Here is a 23,934-nt window from a genome sequence, read left to right on the forward strand (position 1 = left end):
AAAAGTTTAGTTAAAATTTTTTAATAAAATAATAAAAGGTACCATGTTGAAGGGCAACACAAATGAGGTTAACATAATAGATTAAATGTTAGTTTCTTTTTTTTTTTTGAAGACTTTATTTATTTGTTTGACAGACAGAGATCACAAGTAGGCAGAGACGCAGGCAGTGGGGGGGAAGCAAGCTCCCTGCTGAGCAGAGAGCCCAATGCAGGGCTCCATCCAAGGACCCTGAGATCCTGACCTGAGCCGAAGGCAGAGGTTTTAACCCACTGAGCCACCCAGGCGCCCCAATGTAATATATAGTTTCTACTTCCAGTTTCATTTTCAAACTATTGAAACCCCTTTTCTTCAGGATAAAAGAAGACAAAGTAAGAGGGGAATTTTTGAAGGGTAACATGAAAAGAGTTTATAGTAAAATAGGGTGCACATAAACATGAGAAAATAAACCGTGGAGCCAGAGGAAGTGGAAAAATCTCACTCCACCTGTTACATATGACCTCTTAGCCTACACGGCCTGAGTATTTGATTTTCAAAGTCTTTTCTATTCTTAGCCTTCACACTTTTTGACCATTATAGTTTTGCAATTTGAACATTACAGTTAATTCTCAAGATTATGGCAGACAAAAGTAAAATAGGTCCCCAGGTTTAGAAAAGATTTTGCTATCAAAGAGAGGTTTTTTAAAATTTATAGTTAGCATAAGAAAAAAATTATTATTACTGGTCTACAAAGAATATCAACAACTCTTCCCCAGCCATACGATTTATAGATATGTGTCTGATAAATCTTAGCTTAAAAACTGCATTAATCATTAGTCACAAAGCATCTCCTTTATTTGAGACCCTTATTAAAGTTTAACATGATTTCTCTTAGGCCAGTGGTATAGCATTCATACATCACACTTCATGCGGTAGAATTTTCTTACAGAATCCAGACAAGGGAGGCTGGGTGGCTAAGGGGGTTAAGCCGCTGCCTTCGGCTCAGGTCATGATCTCGGGGTCCTGGGATCGAGTCCCGCATCGGGCTCTCTGCTCAGCAGGGAGCCTGCTTCCCTCTCTCTCTCTGCCTGCCTCTCTGTCTACTTGTGATCTCTGTCTGTCAAATAAATAAATAAAATCTTAAAAAAAAAAATCCAGACAAAAACTGTCACAAAAGCATCTGTAAATTTCTTCCAACAGACTTCATGAAAAATTATAGTTAAAAGAAAAGGAAATATTTCCTTAAAAGCAAAATAAATCATTGTCACAAATGGTACAATTAAGAAATTTTAGCCACAGGGGCGCCTGGGTGGCTCAGTGGGTTAAGCCGCTGCCTTCGGCTCAGGTCATGATCTCGGGGTCCTGGGATCGAGTCCCACATCGGGCTCTCTGCTCAGCAGGGAGCCTGCTTCCCTTCCTCTCTCTCTGCCTGCCTCTCTGCCTACTTGTGATCTCTGTCTGTCAAATAAATAAATAAAAATCTAAAAAAAAAAAAAAAGACATTTTAGCCACAGTAGGAGAACAAGGAAAATGAAAGATGAAAATTTATATTCAGTCATTATTTTGATTCTACAGAGATGAGACAGTCTATTGTACAACAGTTTAATTTCTGGCTTTGATTTGGCTTCTGAATGAAGCAAATAATTTTAGTCAATCTTCTCTTGTTTAATATCAATCAGAAGAAATTTTTCTTCATGTGACAAGATCAGATAAAGATTTAGGTGGCCTGAAAGATTTAGGTGACCTGACTCATGGCCATTTATTACTAATAAGCCATAATAGAGAATCCATGTTCCTTTTCCTTTCACAAATTTTAAAATAAATAGAAACTATTAAACAAACCAAGAAAATGGAAGCAACTTAGACTTTTGCCCTGCCCAAATATTGTATGATTGAAAAGAAAAGTTGACCATGATTCAGGCAAGAGACGTCACTTTTCTCTCATAGTGTTATTTTGGGCTATCTATTTTTAAAATCTAGTGAAACTCCCACAAACATGTATAGGCTAATTTGTCTCTGACATAAAAGAAGTCCAGAAGTAAGTAGTTTAGAGCTGGTAGTTCCACAGATACCAGACATCCAGATTCATTTTGTCTTTCTGCTCCACTGTTCTTTGCACAAGACATTCACAGACATATTAGTTAGGGTTCCCCACAAAAACAGAACCAATAGGATGCGTCTGTCTATATCCACACAGAAGATAATTTTAAGGAATTGGCTCATGCGACTGTGGAGGCTGGCAAGTTCAAAATCTGTAGAGTAGGCCAATAGGGCTGCAGACCCAGGAAAGGTTTGATGTTTCAGCTCAAGTCCAAAGGCAGACTCTATAGGCAGAATCTCCTTTTCTTCAAGGGACATATTTTATTTCTCTTATGACCCTCAACTGACTTTATGAGGTCCATCCCCATGATAGAGGGTAAACTGCTTATTCAGTCTTCTGACTTCAATATTAAACTTTAAAAAAATACCTTCACAACAAATTCTAAATTAATGTTTAACCACATATTTAGGAACCCTGGCTTAGCTAGATTGACACATAAAATTAACAATTATCATGGCCTAATAAAGCAATCTAGTTTAGCTATCATGCCTCATTTCAAGAAGCAGGAAGGAGGTAGTGGGCAAGGGCAAAGGGTGTGTGAGTGTCTATTTCTCTTAAGGGATTTTCCTGGAAATCTTAACCAACAAGTTTCCCTTACATCTCAGTGACTAATCTTCATTGCAAAATAGTTTGGAAATTGTAATAGTTTAGTTGGGTAAAACTAGTAGTCTACCAAAATAACTAATTCTGATAATCCAGACCCTAGAGTGAGTCTTTGTATTTATTCTGATTGGGTAACATATCACTCTTGGATTTGTGGCTTGATACATTCTACAAGCGTTGAGAAATTCTTATCATTATTTAAGTATTGTTTCTGCTTTTCTGCTCTATTCTTTATTTCCTTTCCTGGTTCTCCAATCACACACATCTTAGATCTTTTCATTCATTTTGTTCCTATGTCTCTTATATTCTATTTTGTATTTTCCATACTTCATTCTCTCAATTCTTCTTCAGTCATGATATTATTTTCTGATCTATCTTCCAGTTTATTAACATTTTCCTTGGTCTGTCTAATGTGTGCTTCAACCCATCTGTTGAATTCCCAACTTCAAGTATTTAAATTTTCAATTATAAAATTACTGCTTTCATTGTTTCTAGTTCTCTGCTGAAATTTTCCACTGTCATCTAACCTCTTAAACATATTATTTTAAAGCCTGTGTGTGGGGGCACCTGGGTGGCTCAGTCGTTAAGCGTCTGCCTTCGGCTCATGTCATGATCCCGGGGTTCTGGGATCGAGCCCTGCATCGGGCTCCCAGCTTGGTGGGAAGCCTGCTTCTCCCTCTCTCACTCCCCCTGCTTGTGTTCCCTCTCTCGCTGTGTCTCTCTGTCAAATAAATAAATATTTAAAAAAAAATAATAAAGCCTGTGTGTGCCACCCCAAATATTGGAATATTTTGTTGGTCTATAGCTATTCTCTGGTTTTATGCTTGATTTTTGGTCATTTGATTTGTCTGCTAGTATGCCTGGTGAAGTTTTATTGCATGCCAGACATTGAAGACAAAAAGCTATTTGGTAATCCAAGGCTCTGTGTGATATTATAGTCCCCCCGAGATTATTTACTTTCACTTCTGGCAAGTATTCAGAGTAAGAGCAGATGATTTAACCCAATCAAGAGCTAGCTGGCAAGAAAAAGGATTTCATTTTTTGTAACTGTTGTCTATTTCTGTTTCTTTCGTACTCCTAAGATGCAATCTTTTGGAGATCCCAAATGACAGACTGAAGTGTCATTTCAGAGTTCTTCTTTCTTCATAGGCTCTTGATTCTAGTATTGTTCTTTCACCTATATAACACTGAAAGAAACTCAGCCTCTCCACCACCATTTTCTGTTCAGCTTCTTAATCTACCACCTATGAATCACCCAATGCCATGAAAGAGAAAATGGCAACAAAAGTTGTGTTTACCTTTGTGTATCTCTTCTTTCTAACATTTTGGCCTCTTCACTTCTCTCTGTCTTGGTAACTTTCAGATGCTTTCAAAGATACACACTTACAAATTTTATTCACTTTTGATTATTGCCAGTTGAAGAATTCATCTGAAATCAGCATTGCTAGAAGTGTTCTGATTGATGATTTTTTAAGAACTGCACTAGAATGAATCATCATCTCTCATAATCTGAATTTATCAAATTGACCCACTAAATTGCAAAATCTCCACTTCACTTTGTGCTTTTTAAACAGTCTGTTCCTCAAGCTTCAAGGTGTTCAGGACATTGAGACTTTATTTTTTTTAAGTTAATAGGGAATAAAATGTGTTATGTAACTCATTTTCATATAAATGCAATTTTTTCCTGAGTCTGCACTTTCATTTTTACCTTGTGTCTAAGAACCCCATTTTGTTCCAGAAACAGAGATGCTTATATGTTAGCAATGTGTGGAAAACAAAATAGTCTGATACTTCCAAAATAGTACTCAAATTCCTTCATTTACCCAGTCCTTCTCACATGCAAGGCATTGTGCTTTGAGTTGTGAGAAAAGATTACAAACCACAGAACTTTAGAACTGAAAGAAACTTATAGATCATCTAATTAGACTCACTCATTTTATAGAAGAATTATTTGCATCTCAGGCAGATGTGGTTCACATATAAAATGGAATGTTACCCAACCATCAGAAAGGATTACTACCACCATTTGCATCGACATGGATGGAACAGGAGGGGATTATGTTAAGTGAAATAAGTCAAGCAGAGAAAGACAATTATCGTATGGTTTCACTCACTTGCAGAACATAAGGAATAGAACAGTGGACAATAGGGGAAGGAAGGGAAAACTGAAGGTGGGGGGAAATCAGAGAGGGAGACAAACCATGAGAAACTATGAACTCTGGGGAACAAACTGAGAATTTCAGAGGGGAGGGGAGTGGAGGAGTGGGATAGCCAGGTGATGGGTATTAAGGAGGGTACATATTGTGATGAGCACTGGGTGTTATAAGCAACTAATGAATCATTGAACACTACATCAAAAACTAATGATGTACTGTATGATGGCTAACTTAACATAATAAAATAATAAAAAATAAAATAATTTTTAAAAATTTTTAAACTAAAGAAGAAGAAGAAGAAGAAGAATTATTTGCTCCAAAGCAGAAACTTTGTCTTCTTAACTCCTGCTCAAGACTTTTTTCATGATGAAGTGTTAGTTGTTGGTTTGAAAAAGTGATTTCTATTTATCTGTTTCTCTTCCTCCACCATGGACTTAAACTTTTGAAAAACTTTACTAAATAAAATGTATTTCTGAAATGATGATTCATGTAATCCTTATATAAAGAATAATTTTCCTACCAAATTTTTTAAAAATAATGAATATAACTCAAAAGGAGACCCATTACCACCTTCAAAAAATTAATGGGATACAAAATTGCCCCTTCTGCCAGAAGTTTACAATCTCTATTTAGAAAGATATACAAATGAATGATTATAATCTAAGGAAGTATATGTTGTATCAATGTATGATATATGATACACACACAAATCACATGAATTTATGTAACATATTCATGTATATGGTATATATGAATGGGGTGGTCATCTTATGTCTGCCTCCTCTGATAGATTAGGAGCTCCTCAAAACCAAGAATTCTAGCTTTTCATTGTCAGCTTCAGCTTGGTGTCTGCAACATAGCAAACTGTTAAATAAGTGAGATTCTTCAAATTTGTGTAACTGGTCAAGACAATAAGTACTCTAGGAATTCAGAGGAGGTCAGAAAATTCTGAACTCAAATCATTGAGGAAAAACATCATGAAGATGATGGGGGAGGTAGACATCTGTTAACATTTGGGCTAACATGGATAGAACTACATAGACTGCAGTATGAGGTGGGATGTTGTATCAGTTTCCTATTGCTGCTCTAACAAAGTAACAAACCTAGTGATTTAAAACAGCACTAATTTATTATCTTATAGTTCTGGAGGTCAGAAATGAGTCTTATCAAATCATTGTGTTGATAGAATGTTGTCCTTTCTAGAGGTTGCAGGATCCTTGCTCTCTCTGTCTTCTTAAGACCACCTGAATTCTCTGGTTTATGGCCACTGCTTCCAACTTGGGGTGCATCAGTGAACCTTTGCTTCTGTCATCACATTTCCCTTTTCTGCCTCTGGTCCTCTGTTTCCCTCTTAAAGGGCCATTGTAATTACCATGGGCCCACCCAAATAATCTAGGGTAATCTTCTCCTCTCAAAACCCTAAGTTGAAGCAAGATGGTAGAGAAATAGGAGACTGAAATATCATTAGGTCCCAGGAATTCAGCTAGATAGTTATCAAACCATTCCAAACACCTACAAACTCAATAGGAGGTAGAGGAGAAGAAGAGCAGCAATTCTAGGAACAGAAAATAGGCCACTTTCTGGATGGTAGGACGTGTGGAGAAGTGAATCCAAAGCGATAGGAAGATAGACCACAGGGAGAGGAGCCATCTCCTGGCAAGTGGCAGAGAAGTGGTGCACAAGAAATTTTAGAAGTTCCCTCCACTGAGGGACATTGCTCTGGAGGCTAAGGGGGGATGGATCCCTCATTGGGATAGTGTGCTCTCAGGACCTACAGGGTCACAGAAAGACCAGGGGTATCTGAGTGTGGCAGAGCTGCCAGGTGTCAGAGCGTGGAAGCCAAATACAGAGACAGAGCCAAGGAGTGGGCTTTCAGATTGGGGGTACCTTAAACCATGATCCAAGGCATATTTGGGCCACTGCTCTTTCAGCAGGGATCCCACAAGTGGCAGATCCTGAGAACCTCTCCTTCCTCCTCCAGGAGGAGCAGCATAGGAGCACAAGGCAGGAATCTGCTGGGTTTGGAGACTCCAAACAGGGCTGTGCATCAGAGATAGAAATGCTCAGTCACAGGCCAGGTGAGCACAGAGCATGTCTGGAGACCAGGGAGATGGGAGGGATTGACTGGTTCTCTCTAAGGGCACACTGAGGAGTGGGGCCCTGAGCTCTTGGCTCCTCCAGGCTGGAGACTGGGAGGCTGCCATCCTCATTCCCTTCCTCCAAAACTCTACAGAAAGCATTCAGGGAACAAAAGCTGCCAAGAGCAAATGAGCAGATTATTTAGCCTGGTCCCTGACAAGGGTAGTACAATTCCACCTCAGGCAAAGACATTTGAGAATCACTGCAACAGGCACCTCCCCCTAGAAGATCAGCAAGAACATCCAGGCAAGACCAAATTCACTGAGAACTGTCGAACTCCAGAGCTAGAGGAAAGCAACACAGAATTCACAGCTTTTTTCCCATGATCTTTTAGTCTTGCAAAGTTAAATTTTTTAATTTTATTACTTTTCCTCTTTCCTCTTTTAGCTTTTTTAAACTATTTTATCTTAAAAATGCCTTTTTCTTAAATCTTTTTATTTTTTTAATTTTTTTAAAAGATTTTATTTATTTATTTGACAGAGAGAGATCACAAGTAGGCAGAGAGGCAGGCAGAGAGAGGAGGAAGCAGGCTTCCTGCCGAGCAGAGAGCCCAAGGCAGGGCTCGATCCCAGAACACTGAGATCATGACCTGAGCCGAGGGCAGAGGCTTTAACCCACTGAGCCACCCAGGCGCCCCTCTTAAATCTTTTTAAATTTTCATTGTTATAGTCCTATTTTATCCCTTCATTATATTTAACCTTATTTTTTGTATACAAATAGTTTTTTTTTTTTTCTTTAAAAATTTGGGATACAATTTCTTCTAATAGATCAAAATATACCCGAAATCTAGTGCATGGCTTTGTTCAAGTCGCCAGCCTAATCATATTATCTACTCCTCTTTTCTCTCTTTTTCCAACCAATTTATCTTATCAATTCCTTTTTTAGTCAAAATCAATAAAAATAGGTCCACACTGGCTCATTTAATAGTAAAACTTACAAGTCTTAGTGACAGAAAATACTGAAAGTAGCTTGGGACAAGAAGTCTGTAACATACAATGGTAGACATATTAGATTGGCAGCAAACTTATTCACAGAGACCTGGCAGGCCAGAAAGAACTGGCATGATATATTCAGAGCACTAAACAAGAAAAACATGCAGCCAAGAATACTATACCCAGCTCGGCTGTCATTGAAAATAGAAGGAGAGATAAAAAGCTTCCAGGACAAACAAAAATTAAAAGATTTTGCAAAAACCGAACCAGCCCTACAGGAAATATTGAAAGGGTCCTCTTAGGAAAGAGAGAGCCTAAAAGTAGTAGATCAGAAAGGAACAGAGACAATACACAGTAACAGTCACCTTACAGGAAACACAATGGCACTAAATTCATATCTTTCAATAGTTACCCTGAATGTAAATGGGCTAAATGCCCCCAATCAAAAGACACAGGGTATCAGAATGGATTAAAAAAAAAAAAAAAAACCCAAGACCCATCGATATACTGTCTACAAGAAACTCATTTTAGACCCAAAGACACCTCCAGATTTAAAGTGAGGGGGTGGAAAACAGTTTACCATGCTAATGGATATCACAAGAAAGCTGGGGTGGCAATCCTTATAACAGATAAATTAGATATTAAGCCAAGACTATAATAAGAGATGAGGAAGGACACTATATCATATTAAAGGGTCTGTCCAACAAGAAGATCTAAAAATTTTAAATATCTATGCCTCTAACATGGGAGCAGCCAATTATATAACCCAATTAATAATAAAATCAAAGAAACACATCAATGATAATACAATAATAGTAGGGGACTTTAACACCCCCCTCACTGAAATGGACAGATCATCCAAGCAAAAGATCGACAAGGAAATAAAGTCTTTAAATGACACACTGGACCAGATGGACACCACAGATACATTCAGAACATTCCATCCCAAAGCAACAGAATACATATTCTTCTCTAGTGCACATGGAACATTCTCCAGAATAGATCACATCCTGGGTCACAAATCAGGTCTCAACTGATACCAAAAGATTGGGATCATTCCCTGCATATTTTCAGACCACAATACTCTGAAGCTAGAACTCAATCACAAGAGGAAAGTTGGAAAGAACTCAAATACAGGTGGCTAAAGAGCATCCTACTAAAGAATGAATGGGTCAGCCAGGAAATTAAAGAAGAATTTTTAAAATTCATGGAAACAAATGAAAATGAATACACAACTGTTCAAAATCTTTGGGAAACAGCAAAGGCAGTCCTGAGAGGAAAGTATATAGCAAGACAAGCCTTTCTCAAGAAACAAGAAAGGTCTCAAGTACACAACCTAATCCTACACCTAAAGGAGCTGGAAAAATAACACCAAAGAAAGCCTAAATCCAGCAGGAGAAGAGAAATAATAAAAATCAGAGCAGAAATCAATGAAATAGAAACCAAAAGAACAGTAGGACAGATCAACAAAACTAGGAGTTGGTTCTTTGAAAGAATTAATAAGATTGATAAACCCCTGGCCAGACTTATCAAAAAGAAAAGAAAAAGACTTATCAAAAAGAAAAGAAAAGAGAAAGGACCCAGATAAATAAAATCTTGAATGAAAGAGGAGAGATCACAACCAACACCAAAGAAATACAAACAATTATAAGAACAACTATTCTCTCTCTCTCTCTCTCTCTCTCTCTCTATATATATATATATATATATATATATATATATATATATATATATAAAATGAGCAACTATACGCCAGCAAATTTGATAATCTGGAAGAAATGGATGCATTCCTAGAGACATATAAACTACCAAAACTGAACCAGGAAGAAATAGAAAACCTGAACAGACCCATAACCACTAAGAAGATGGAAGCAGTTATCAAAAATCTCCCAAAAAACAAGAGCCACAGCCAGACGGCTTCCCAGGGGAATTCTACCAAACACTTAAAGAAGAATTAATGTCTATTCTCCTGAAACTGTTCCAATGGAAGGAAAACTTCCAAACCATTTCATGAGGCCAGCATTACCTTGATCCCAAAACCAGACAAAGACCCTATCAAAAAAGAGAATTAAAGACCAATATCCTTGATGAACACAGATGCAAAAATTCTCACCAAAATACTAGTGAATAGGATCCAACAGTACATTAAAATGATTATTCACCACGACCAAGTGGGATTTATTACTAGGCTGTAAGGTTGGTTCTACATCCACAGATCCATCAGTATAATACAATACATTAATAAAAGAAAGAACAAGAACCATATGATACTCTCAATAGATGCTGAAAAAGCATTTGACAAAGTACAGCACACTTTTTTGATCAAAACTCTTCAAAGTGTAGGGATAGAGGGTACATACCTCAATATCATCAGAGCCATCTATGAAAAACCCACAGTGAATATCATTCTCAATGGAGAAAAACTGAGAGCTTTTCCACTAAGGTCAGGAACATGGCAATGATGTCAACTATCGCCACTGCTATTCAAAATAGTACTAGAAGTCCTAGCCTCGGCAATCAGACAACAAAGAAAAATAAAAGGCATCTGAATCAGCAAAGAAGTCAAACTCTCACTCTTTGCAGATGATAGGATACTTTATGTGGAAAACCCAAAAGACTCCACTCCAAAACTGCTAGAACTCATACAGGAATTCAGTGAAGTGTCAGGATATAAAATCAATGCACAAAAATCAGTTGCATTTCTCTACACCAACAACAAGACAGAAGAAAGAGAAATTAAGGAGTCAATCCCATTTACAATTGCACCCAAAACCATAAGATACCTAGGAATAAACCTAACCAAAAAGGCAAAGAATCTGTACTCAGAAAACTATAAAGCACTTGTGAAAGAAATTTAGGAAGACACAAAGAAATGGAAAAATGTTCCATGCTCCTGGATTGGAAGAACAAATATTGTGAAAATGTCTATGCTACCTAAAGCAATCTACACGTTTAATGCAATCCCTATCAAAATACCATCCATTTTTTTCAAAGAAATGGAACAAATAATCCTAAAATTTATATGGAACCAGAAAAGACCCCAAATAGCCAGAGGAATGTTGAAAAAGAAAGCCAAAGTTGGTGGCATTACAATTCCAGACTTCAAGCTCTATTACAAAGCTTGTCATCATCACGACAGTATGGTACTGGCACAAAAACAGACACATAGATCAATGGAACAGAATAGAGAACCCAGAAATAGACACTCAACTCTATGGTCAAATTCAACAAAGCAGGAAAGAATGTCCAATGGAAAAAAGACAGTCTCTTCAACAAACGGTGTTGGGAAAATTGGACAGCCACATGCAGAAGAATGAAACTGGACCATTTCCTTACACCACACAAAAAGGGACTCAAAATGGATGAAAGACCTCAATGTGATAAAGGAATCCATCAAAATCCTTGAGGAGAACACAAGCAGCAACGTCTTTGACCTCAGCTGCAGCAACTTCTTCCTAGAAACATCACCAAAGGCAAAGGAAACAAGGGCAAAAATGAGCTATTGGGACTTCATCAAAATCAAAAGCTTTTGCACAGCAAAAGAAACAGTCAACAAAATGAAAAGACAACTGACAGAATGGGAGAAGATACTTGCAAATGACATGTTAGATAAAGGGCTAGTATCCAAAATCTATAAAGAACTTAGCAAACTCAACACCCAAAGAACAAATAATCCAATCAAGAAACGGGCAGAAGACATGAACAGACATTTCTGCAAAGAAGACATCCAGATGGCCAACAGACACATGAAAAAGTGCTTAACATCACTCGGCATCAGGGAAATACAAATCAAAACCACAATGAGATACCATCTCACACCAGTGAGAATGGCTAAAATTAACAAACCAGGAAACGACAGTTGTTGGCAAGGATGTGGAGAAAGGGGAACCCTCCTACACTGTTGGTGGGGGTGCAAGCTGGTGTAGCCACTCTGGAAAACAGCATGGAGGTTCCTCAAAAAAGTTGAAAATAGAGCTACCCTACAACCCAGCAACCTCACTACTGGGTATTTACCCCAAAGATACAAATGCAGTGATCTCAAGGGGCACATGCACCCAAATGTTTATAGCAGCAATGTCCACAATAACCAAACTATGGAAAGAACCTAGATGTCTACCAACAGATGAATGGATAAAGAAGATGTGGTATATACAATAGAATACTATGCAGCCATCAAAAGAAATGAAATCTTGCCATTTGCAATGATGTGGATGGAACTAGAGGGTATTATGCTGGGTGAAATAAATCAGTCAGAGAAAGAATTATCATATGATCTCTCTGATATGAGGAATTTGAGAAGCAGGGTGAGGGGTTGTGGGGTGTAGGGAAGGACAGAATGAAACAAGATGGGATTGGGAGGGAGACAAACCATAAGAGACTCTTTTTTTTTTTTTTAAGATTTTATTTATTTATTTGTTCGAGAGAGAGAGAGAGAGCATGAGCACAGGCAGACAGAGTGGTAGGCAGAGGCAGAGGGAGAAGCAGGCTCCCCGCCGAGCAAGGAGCCTGATGTGGGACTCGATCCCAGGACCCTGGGATCATGACCTGAGCTGAAGGCAGCTGCCCAACCAACTGAGCCAACCAGGCGTCCCCCATAAGAGACTCTTAATCTCACAAAACAAACTGAGGGTTGCTGGGGGGTGGGATGGTAAGGATAGGGTGGTTGGGTTATGGACATTGGGGAGGCTAGGTGCTATGGTGAGTGCTGTGAAATGTGTAAGCCTGATGATTAACAGATCTGTATGTACCCCTGGGGCATAATATATTATATATTAATAAAAATATTTTTTTAAAGAAATCCTTAAGTCAACTATATATGCAAAGTCCCTTTTGTCATTTAAATTAATATAGTCATAGAATTTGGGGATTGGAATGCGGACATATTTGGAGGGCCATTATTTCAGCTACCACAGATGTTTTAAGCAAAGGTCTAATGTAGTGGTCCTCAAAGTTTCATTCCTGAACAACAGCGGTAGCATTACCTGCTAATTTTTTAGAAATGCACATTCTCAGGCCATACTCCAGACCTGCTGAATCAGAGACTCTGGTGAGTTCCAGCAACCTTGTGTGGTCCCAAGCCCTCCAGGTGATTCTGATACACACTACCACTCAGAAAGATGCTGCCCTAGAGTTAGGAGGAAAAAAAAAAAAAGAAAACAGGTTCAGAGGGCCAGGAGCAGTTGAATTTCATAGGGGTGGATGATTTCTAGAGCATACAAACACTGAGATTACATGGATGGAACCAGACCCTGGACTCCCCAGGGAAGGGGCACAGCATAAGTAAATTTCTGGCTCTAAATTGAATTGAGTGGCCTTCTTACACATTTCATAAAATAAATTACTTAACTGAAAAAGGCTCATTGATGTCATAAGGCATAAAATTAATCTGTTCAAGCTCAAAAATTTAACAGACTGATCTAGAAAAAAATTTCTCTTTCTTTAAAAAATGCAATCTGAGGGTTTTGAAGGGGAGGGGGGTGGGAGGTTTGGAGAGCCTGGTGGTGGGTGTTATGGAGGGCACATATTGCATGGAGCACTGGGTGTGGTGCATAAACAATGAAATCTGTTACACTGAAAAGAAATTAAATTTTAAAAATGCAAATCAAAAATTTATTATAAGGATATATAGATTAAAGACAAAATTTCCTATCAAAATAAAGAAAATATTCAAAAGATTATTGAATATTTTAATTTCATAAAGTCTTCCTCGTATTAGTTATAACAATAGCTATAATTCATCAGCAATTTTATCATTTTCATTTTTTCCTTGAACAAGCAGCACAGCGAGGAATTTTTAACAACACTGTTGTTATCTCTGGAAGTCTAGGCCCTCTGAAGAATTGCAGGCGACTTCCCAGGAGGCTTGATTAAGAGCAGAGGACAATTGTCTTTCCCAAGGCAGAGAAATGGGGCCATTTAGAATTGTCCTCTCCTGGAGGCAAACAGGAAACAGGAAGCTCTCTGTCAGCCATTCTTACCCTGCCCCCAGAGCAGGAAGAGCAGTAAGAGGAACCATATCATTACTTTGACCCTGCCCAGGAAATAAGATGGCTTATTCAGTGTGTAGACCTGAGAGGGTAGGTAGAGTGAAGACAGCAGCTATAACCCAGTAACTCTCCCTGACAGCCAGATAACATCCATTCAGTGTGAATACTGAGGAAATGAAAAGGAATGTATACTCAAAACACATTAATTAGGCTTTAAACTAAAGGGGAGATAACAGTTTTGTCAAAAAGCAGTAAACAAGCAGAAGACAAACTACCCTCCATCTCTGAAAGTCTTTTGTTGTGTCCAAAACTCCTCTGGGTGGACCCCATCCTAAACCACACCATCCTAGCACTCAACTATAAGAACTCAAAATGAGAATAACAGTAAGATGAAGTACAGCGCCCCCCTAGCAAATATAACAATAATAAGATGCTTCCCTGTTTATTCCTGTACCTGGCTTCTTCCTGGATCTGGTATAAGAGTGTACCCACAGCTTGGAACATTTCTTTTGCTAATGTTTCTTCACAAGATTTAACAATACTCTGGAATGACCCTGAGTTTAGAAATAAAAGAGTCAAGTGTTGAATGCACCAAAATATATCAATATATAAATATCATCACAATTAAATATTCTAAAACTTCTTTTCAGGGCACTAAAAAGGATCTACCTAGGACCTACATTATACAGACACAATATAAGGGATCTGCACTTTGAGATCATTATTTGCAGAACAAAAAGAATTCAGGTCATGTTTCACATGCTGTTAATTAACTTAAATGCATGTTCTGATTGCTGCCAGGTCAATCCCACTGATCGTATGACTTAACATGGTTCCAAATGTGTTCTTCCTTCAAACTTCTCCTTTAGCAATGGCATCAGCAGTCCAGTCACCCAGAGGAGAAACCTTGGACTCATTCTTGTCTTGATCCTCTCCTTTTCCCTCCCCACTTCCCCCATACACATGGTTTCAGTCACTTGAGACCCTTACTCATTCTATCCCCGAAATGCCCTCACTTCTGCCTCCCTCAATCCCCATGGCCCTACTTTTGACCCCCATCAAATTTCTCAATCTTTCTCTCTCTCTCCTACTAACACTGCCCCTTGACTCATGCCCAAATCCTTAAAGCATTGACCAGATGGCCCAGATGCCTTCAACACAGTTGGCCAAATGTCCTTTGGCATATCTCAATCACCCAGGAAATTTCCATGGTTCCTTCATCAGTGTTACCGCATCTCTTTTATTTTTAATGTAATCATTGTGTAAAATTATTTTCTTGAGATATAACTTATATACAATTAAGGACAGACATTTCAAGTGTCGATTAGCTTTTACATATATGTACACCTGTAACCGCCACATCAACATATCAAATACTCCTGCAGCTCGGCAAACTTTCACGTACCTCCTCCCAGTCAATACTTTGCCACCTAAACATCACTACCATTCAAATTTCTACCGCAATAGGTTAATTTACCTGTTTTTAAGCTTTGTATAAATACAATTGTACAATATGTACTTCTTTGTGTGTGTTCTACTTTTTGAATATACCACAACTTATTTATCTACTCTATGAATGGACACATTTGGGCAGCTTCAATTTGGGAGCTCTTGTGAATAAAGCTGCCATTAACATTCTTGTACCTACCTTCTTTAGTGGACATATGCACTCATTTCTGTTTGGTATATACCCAGATGTGGAATTGCTAAGTCATATAGTGTGTGTGTGTGTGTGTGTGTGTGTGTGTGTGTGTGTGTGTGTGTTTTACTTGAGCATGTACTGCTAGACAGTTTTCCAAAGTAGTTGAATTTACCACTTTCTAGATCTCTGAATTATTCCAATAGTTTATATGCTATCATAATGTTAGTTTTTTATTCTCTGACCACATTTGAGTTCTTTGAACACAGACACCTATGTTGCTTACCCCATATATCAAATATATAGATTATGGTTACAATTAAATATATTACATACAAGTCACAGACAAAATTCATTCATAGAGCATGGCATGGTAGAAGGGCTTAGGAATCTCACATTTATCTCTCTCTGGACCCAGCCCAGAGGTGACACATGCCTATCCTTGTCCTGTCAACACCTCAGTCACCCAAAAAGAGGTGGAATATTCAAATCAGTTCCCAACATTCCTTGGTTCCCCCACTGAGTGCCCAAAATCTCAGTTGCATCCATCTGCCTGATATTACCGGGTTGTGGAGAGGGCTCACTGGTACGTATTCAGTCCCTCATTAAGCTGCTGGAAACTTTAATAGGCTAGAAACCCTCCAAAGTTCAACTCTTTTTTTCCCTGTAACTTTGTGCACATTCATTATGAAATGTGCTAAGGAAAGTGTGTCCATTAACTATCTAACCTGCCTTCTAACGTGGAATCAATTAGTGTTGAAGCCCTCCATCTCAATCCGGAGATAGAAAATGCCTCCCAGAGAAAAACCCGAAAAGATGCATGTCCCTTGATCTGTTTGTGCAGATGGAGGGTATTAGTTACACAAACACATGGAGAGAAGATAGGATTACGGAGGAAGTCCTCCAAAGTCCTCCAGCTCTCCCTGAAAGTGAATTTCTTGTTCTTCCTGTTTTTGCTTCTGAGTCTTAAATTTTTCACCGCTCTTATATTTCGGTGAGTGTCATGGCACGAACCACTTTCTGCTCCTTCTTGCAGAGAATGTTTTCTGCTTTTTGATGTTGCTTTTAATAAAACATTGGCTCTAGACAGTTTCTGCAACCACATCCAAAAGTAGCCCTCTCCACAACCTTGAAATCTTAGCCCTCCCTGAACCAGAAGTAAAAGGAAACTCCTAGAGATAAAGATTTATAAAAACTATGCAAAATGGAAAATACATATTGCTATTATTTCCTTTTATTCCAAGAAGTAAAGTTAAAATGTCCTTTTGGTTTTAAGTAAGGATTTTTTTTTTCTTTCAGATGAGAGAAGCCTACATGTCTGAGTTATTTGCTGTTGCTACCCTATTCAGAAGGAGAGGTTTCATGGGGAATATTCTGATCTGGTAGTAGGTAGCTATTCTGTAAAATAGAGGCACCTCATTTTTCCATCTTAAGAGAGGCTTCTGAAATAAGTTCAACAAATAAGTATTTCTGAACACCCTCTGAGCTACCACCCTGTAGCTCCCACCTCCCACTCTCATAATCACAGTAAAATGACTGCTGTTGGAATTCACTGAAACCTGGCAAACACTGTCATTCATCCAGGGGTCAAGTTATCATTGGCAGGATGGGATGCACAGTGTAATAATCTGGCTGCTGCTTTAGGAAAACCTCAGGCAGTTTAAATAAAGTTATTTGTCCTGTGACATTTTCATAGGCTTTACAAATGTCCCTCTTGATCTCCCCCTGCCAAGTCATTATGCTACTCACTCCCCAGGATTCCCAACAGAGATGGTATGTAACCTCCAACTCAAGTACATCCTTGTATTTAAATATCAAAAAGTGGTAGCAGAGGAAATATATATATATATATTTGTAGGTTGCAGCATGCATTAATCATCATTTAAAACAAAATATGTACTTTGTAGTGATGTATTTCCCACAACTTTTGACACAAAGAATCCCCCCTTCTTTAATCTCTTTTGTCTTAGATCTTACTCCATCTCACTTCTTTCTTTTGTACCTACCTCTATCTTTTCACCTCCCTCCTTCCTACACACACACACACACACACACACACACACTCTTTCCTGCTTTGGCATGCTTGTCCCCACATCACCATAACACCACATCTAACTAATGTTGTTGATCTGAACAACCTCACGATATATAATTGCTCCAACTAACCCAACACATTGGTCTTTTGGGAGTGCCAAGCAAGTACCATCTTTACTATTCTTTACATGTCCCTTTCAGGCCGATGGTACAAGGGGATAGCGGATTTCATGCTGTTGTCCCATGATTCAGCCATGGAATAATTACAATTTGACTAGACACCATAGTTTTAAAAATAAATTTGACACAGAAAGAGTAAAGTAACAATAAAAATACTAATAATAAGTCTAATAATGATAATTACAATAAATTACACATAATCCTACCCTAGTAATATCAATTTCACTTTTTATATTTACTTTTACATAATTAAATATATTGCATGCACATGTTAATTTTATGCTTTTTCTATTTATCATTATGCTAAACATTTTCCCATGTTTCCACATAATCTTAACATTTCATTTTATAATGACTGTCCAGTGTTTTTATCTAAAATTCATCTAATCTTGTCATCACTAATGTCAACTGGATAGCCCAGCAATTCTTTTTTTTAAGATTTTATTTATTAATTTGAGAGAGAGAGTGTGTGCACTCACAAGAGCTGGGGAAGGGGCAGAGGCAGAGGGAAAAGCAGCCTCCCTGCTGAGCAGGGAGCCCTAGGTGGGGCTGGATCCCAGGACCCTGGGATCATGACCTGAGCCAAACACAGATGCTTAACCAATTGAGCCACCCATAGCCTATCAATTCTAAGACTACACTCCTAAGTTGCACAACTTGATATACACAATAAAACAAAATATATCTAATTATTAATAACTACTTGTGCTAGTAAATACTGAGTGATTTTTATTCTATGTACTTCCTAAATTTTCTATAATGAACATGTATCTTTTTATTTTAAAACTTTAATAATAATAATAAAAGCTACCACTTACCAAGGGTTTACTATGTAGCAGGAACTCTTCTAAGTCCTTCATGTAATACTCCTTATTACAACCCTCAAAAATGGGTTCTACCCTAGATGTCCATCAACAGATGAATGGATAAAGAAGATGTGGTATATATATACGATGGAATACTATGCAGCCATCAAAATAAATGAAATCTTGCCATTCGCGATGACGTGGATAGAACTAGAGTGTATTATGCTTAGCGAAATAAGTCAATCGGAGAAAGACAAATATCATATGATCTCACTGGTATGAGGAATTTGAGAAACAACACAGAGGATCATAGGGGAAGGGGGAAAAATGAAACAAGATGAAACCAGAGAGGGAGACAAACCATAAGAGACTCTAAATGTCAGAAAAAAAAACTGAGGGGGTGCCTGGGTGGCTCATTGGGTTAAGGCCTCTGCCTTTGGCTCAGATCATGATCCCAGGGTCCTGGGATGGAGCCCTGCATCGGACTCTCTGCTCAGCAGGAAGCCTGCTTCCTCCTCTCTCACTGCCTGCCTTTCTGCCTACTTGTGATCTCTGTCTGTCAAATAAGTAAATAAAATCTTTAAAACAAACAAACAAACAAAAACAAAACTGAGGGCTGCTGGAGGGGAGGGGAGGGGAGTGGGAGGGACGGGATGGCTGGGCCATGGACATTGTGGGGAGGTATGTGCTATGGTGAGTGCTGTGAATTGTGAGACTGATGAATCACAGATCTGTACCCCTGAAACAAATAATACACATGTTATTATTATATGTTAATATATGTTAATATAAATATGTTAATATGTTAATTAAAAATGTTATATGTTAATTATATGTTAATAAAAATAAAAATATGTTATTTTTATGTTAATAAAAATATGTTAATGTTAATAAAAAATAAAAATATGTTAATGTTAATGTTAATTATATGTTAATAAAAAATAAAAATAAATTGTGACATATTTAGACAATGGAACATGACACAAAATGAAAATAAATCAGTTCTGTGTATTTCAACATGGACAGATCTCAAACTGTTGAGTGAAAAATGCAAGCTATGGTATAATAAAACATTGTGCATAAAAGACAAAAAAAATGAAAAGGCAATAAGTATCCATGAAATGGGAATCAAAAACTCACACTTTTATTGGGAAGTCATAGGCAAAATATAAAAACTACTACCTGGAATACAAAGATAATTGAAAATAATGCATAATGGAGCTCTTTTCTTTATTTAGGATAATGACTCAAGATCCTTTTTCCACCTTACATATATAAACATAAAGTTTTATAGAGAAAAAAATGAAAATCAAAGTCAGCTGTGTATACTACACTCTTCCTTTATGACATTTTCAGCCTGGATCACATAATCTCCTAGTTCTATGTCAAATTAAAAATAACTGTTTGCATATGTAATATGTAATTGTGTGCAATGAATTTTTTTTTAAGATTTTATTTATTTATTTGACAGACAGAGATCACAAGTAGGCAGAGAGGCAGGCAGAGAGAGAGGAGGAAGCAGGCTCCCCACTGAGCAGAGAGCCCGATGCAGGGCTCCATCCCAGGACCCTGGGGTCATGACCTGAGCCGAAGGCAGAGGCTTTGACCCATTGAGCCACCCAGGCGCCCTGTGTGCAATGAATTTAATGAAATAAGATTCTGACCCTTTGTTTTCCAAAATATTTTGAATACCATTAGTGAAAGAAAGTTTCTAATTCTCATCAGTGGATACTAATTACAAATATATTAAGCAGGTTTCAAGTCTAAAATTAAGTAACGGCTCTGCCAAATTATTCACATGAATGTGCTTACTTCCTATAGCCTATCATGCATTTTTGAAACCTTTCTATTTGGTGTAATATGCTAAAAGGATACATATATTTTTGAAGAACGAAAAACCTACTTCTTACTAATTAAGAACTTTCTCAATTTTACATATGTGTATTTCCTTTCAAATATATACTAAGACCAAACTAATAAAATGAGGCTTATGTCCTTAGGAAGTTATTTGAACTGAAAATAAAAATAATTTGTAGGTAGTATATAAATTGTATATAAAATGTTTTCCTGAAACACTAGGATATGCTTAATTATGGTTAGTTCCCTCAAGCATGTTAAATACCTTTACGCCCTCTTGTTTAAACTATTACATTGTTCGGCAATTCTTCTCATAGATAGTCAAAAGTAAACTTCCATGAATCTGGAACTCATGGTATCCAATCAATGAAAATGTCTTTGGATTGGAGTAAACTCCCAGTGATCACAAGGTTTCCCCATCATTTCACAATTCTGACTTTGTAGATGTCTTTGACCCTGGTTCTAGTGAAATCTTCCTAAGTCAGGCCCTTCATTGGAGCAGATTTATTTTCCTTTCATTTGGGGTTAATACTTTTTTGATTTTTTTATTTTTTGCTGTGACTTTGTCATCAATCCACATAGCAAACTTCTCATTTATCTCATGTATAAATTCCACAAAAAAATGTATTTCATGGGGTTTTTTTAAAAGATTTTATTTATTTATTTGAAAGATGGAGATCACAGAGAAGCAGGCAGAGAGAGAGGAGGAAGCAGGCTCCCCGCTGAGCAGAGAGCCCAATTCGGGGCTCGATCCCAGGACCCTGGGATCATGACCTGAGCCGAAGACAGAGGCTTTAACCCACTGAGCCACCCAGGTGCCCCTTCATGGGTTTTTTTAAAAGATATATTTTACTTATTTTAGAGGGGTGGGGCTGAGCATAGAGCCTGACATGGGGTTTGATCTCACAGCCCAGAGATCACAACCTGAGCCAAAACCAAGAGTTGGATGCTCAACCACCCAGGCACCGCCTATGTTTTATAAGTAATAAAATATAGTGATGTTTTTAAGGTAAGACATTCTTTCCTGTGAAAAACTGAAAACATTTTTACATACTTATTTTTATGTGAATATTTTTATTATATTATATTATTATTTTTATAACCCTTAAGCTTTAAAGTTTGAAGGATATATTTTCTCTTATGGAGATAAAGCTGAAAAATAAAAACAAAAACTACAAGGTTTACAGCTCTTTCACTAAGTATTCAAGTCCTTCCATAATCTGACCCCTGGTCTGCCTTTGTAATCTTACCTTCCACTCCTTAAACTACTTCCTTTAGTGCTCAAAAGTTCAAACCATTATTCCAGGGTCCTCACCTGTAAAATGTTTCAATAATCTTTATTTCTGGTGCCTGGGTGGCTCAGTTGGTTAAGCATCTGCTTTCTGCTTGGGTCATGATCCCAGAGTCCTGGGACTGAGCCCCGCATCAGGTGTTCTGCTCTGCAGGAAGCCTGCTTCTCCCTCTCCCTCTCCTGCTCCCCCTGCTTATACACCCTCTCTGTGTGTGTGTCTCTCTCTCTTTCTCTCTGTCAAATATATAAATAAATAAATAGATTTTTAAAAATCTTTATTTCTAACTGTTTCTATAAATTGACCATGAACACACTGGGCATTGAGGCTAGCCCCTAGTAAACGTTGAAAAAATAGGAGGAACAAAAGGAGTCATACAAAGTTGGGTCTAAATCTCAGAGAATTGCTGCTCATGACATCATATCTCTCTCTGAGCCTCAGTTTTCTCGACTGTAAAACTGAGATATACTATTAGGTAGGGCTTGACACAAAGCACCTGGCACAGAATCTGGCACAGAGCGGGCTCAACATAGGCAGACATGTGGAGAGACGAAATCAATGCTAATATCCTTTGTGGACAACAAAGGAAATTGACATAGACTTCCAGAGATTCACTTTTTTAAAAGATTTTTTTATTATTTATTTATTTACTTACTTACTTACTTACTTATTTCAGAGAGGGAATGAGAGAGAGAGAGAGACAGAGAGAATCTCAAGCAGACTCAGTGCTGAGGGTGGAGCCGGATGCAAGGCTCCATCTATCTCACCACCTGAGCCAAAATCAACAGTCAGACGTTTAACCAATTGAGATATCCAGACGCCCCCAGAGATTCACTTTTTTTTAATTTTTTAATTTTTTTATTAACATATAATGTATTATTAACCCCAGGGGTACAGGTCTGTGAATCATCAGGCTTACACAACTTCACAGCACTCACCATAGCTCATACCCTCCCCAATGTCCATAACCCAACCACCCTCTCCCTACCCCCTCACCCCCGCAACCCTCAGTTTGTTTTGTGAGATTAAGAGTCTCACGGTTTGTCTCCCTCCCGATCCCATCTTGTTTCATTTATTCTTCTCCTACCCTCCAAATCCCCCACATTGCCTCTCAACTTCCTCATATCAGGGAGATCATATGATAATTGTCTTTCTCTGATTGACTTTTTTCGCTAAGCATAATACCCTTTAGTTCCATCCATGTCGTCGCAAATGGCAAGATTTCATTTCTTTTGATGGCTGCATAGTATTCCATTGTATATATATACCACATCTTCTTTATCCATTCATCTGTTGATGGACATCTAGGTTCTTTCCATAGTTTGGCTATTGTGGACATTGCTGCTATAAACATTCGGGTGCACGTGCTACTTCCAGAGATTCACTTTAAATCACTTCTCCAAACCAGAGAACACAGGCTTTCAAAAGGCAGAGGCAAAGCACCGTCCCTGGAATTGCCTTCCAAAATGTATTCCAGAACTCAGCTTTGCTCAGAAGAGCTGATCTGAAATCTGACTGCCTATGAGGGCAGGCTCTGGACACAGTGAAAAAATGAACAGTGAGCTTCCTTGGCAAAACCTGGCCTAGCCAATTACCTGAAACAAAAATCAGACACAGATTAATCCTTTTAAAAGTTTGCTAGGGCAGTTCTTACCTCTCACAGACCTTCTGCTCTGGGTCCCCTCCCCATGGAGAATGGGAGATGACAATAAAGTAAAAGGCACCTCTTTGTTTATGAGACATTTGTGTGTCTTTAAGTTTAGAATCAAGAGCATGAGGGTTTATGTAATAAAAACAACAGAGTCTCAAAATGGAAACATCAATCCCTACTAGAATCCAGAGAGACATTTAGGATCAAGAAGCAGAGGAAAGGACAAACAGTAAGTCCACAGGAAAGCAAGAAAGGAAAAGAGAAACCATTGTTGGGAGATGGGGAAGGTGCTAGGAGAAGGAGGCCAAGGGAGGAAAAAGGGAATAAGAAACCACCATGGAGTCTCAGAAGAAACAATAAATTCATAAAAGAACAAGGTGAAGTTCTGATGCTGGGGAATCAAATCCAACAGGGAAATGAAGAGAAAGAAAATTAATGCATGGGGTACCAGGGGCCCTGAGCTGGGTCCTGGCACACTGTGATCATGACTTCTGTATTTCAGATGAGGAACATCAATAGTGACTAAATAAACTTTACAGGGTGATTACAACAAAAATTCAGCCAAGTCTCTGACAACATAAGAA

Source organism: Lutra lutra, chromosome 2, assembly GCF_902655055.1.
Source record: "Lutra lutra chromosome 2, mLutLut1.2, whole genome shotgun sequence".
Classification (NCBI taxonomy): Eukaryota; Metazoa; Chordata; class Mammalia; order Carnivora; family Mustelidae; genus Lutra; species Lutra lutra.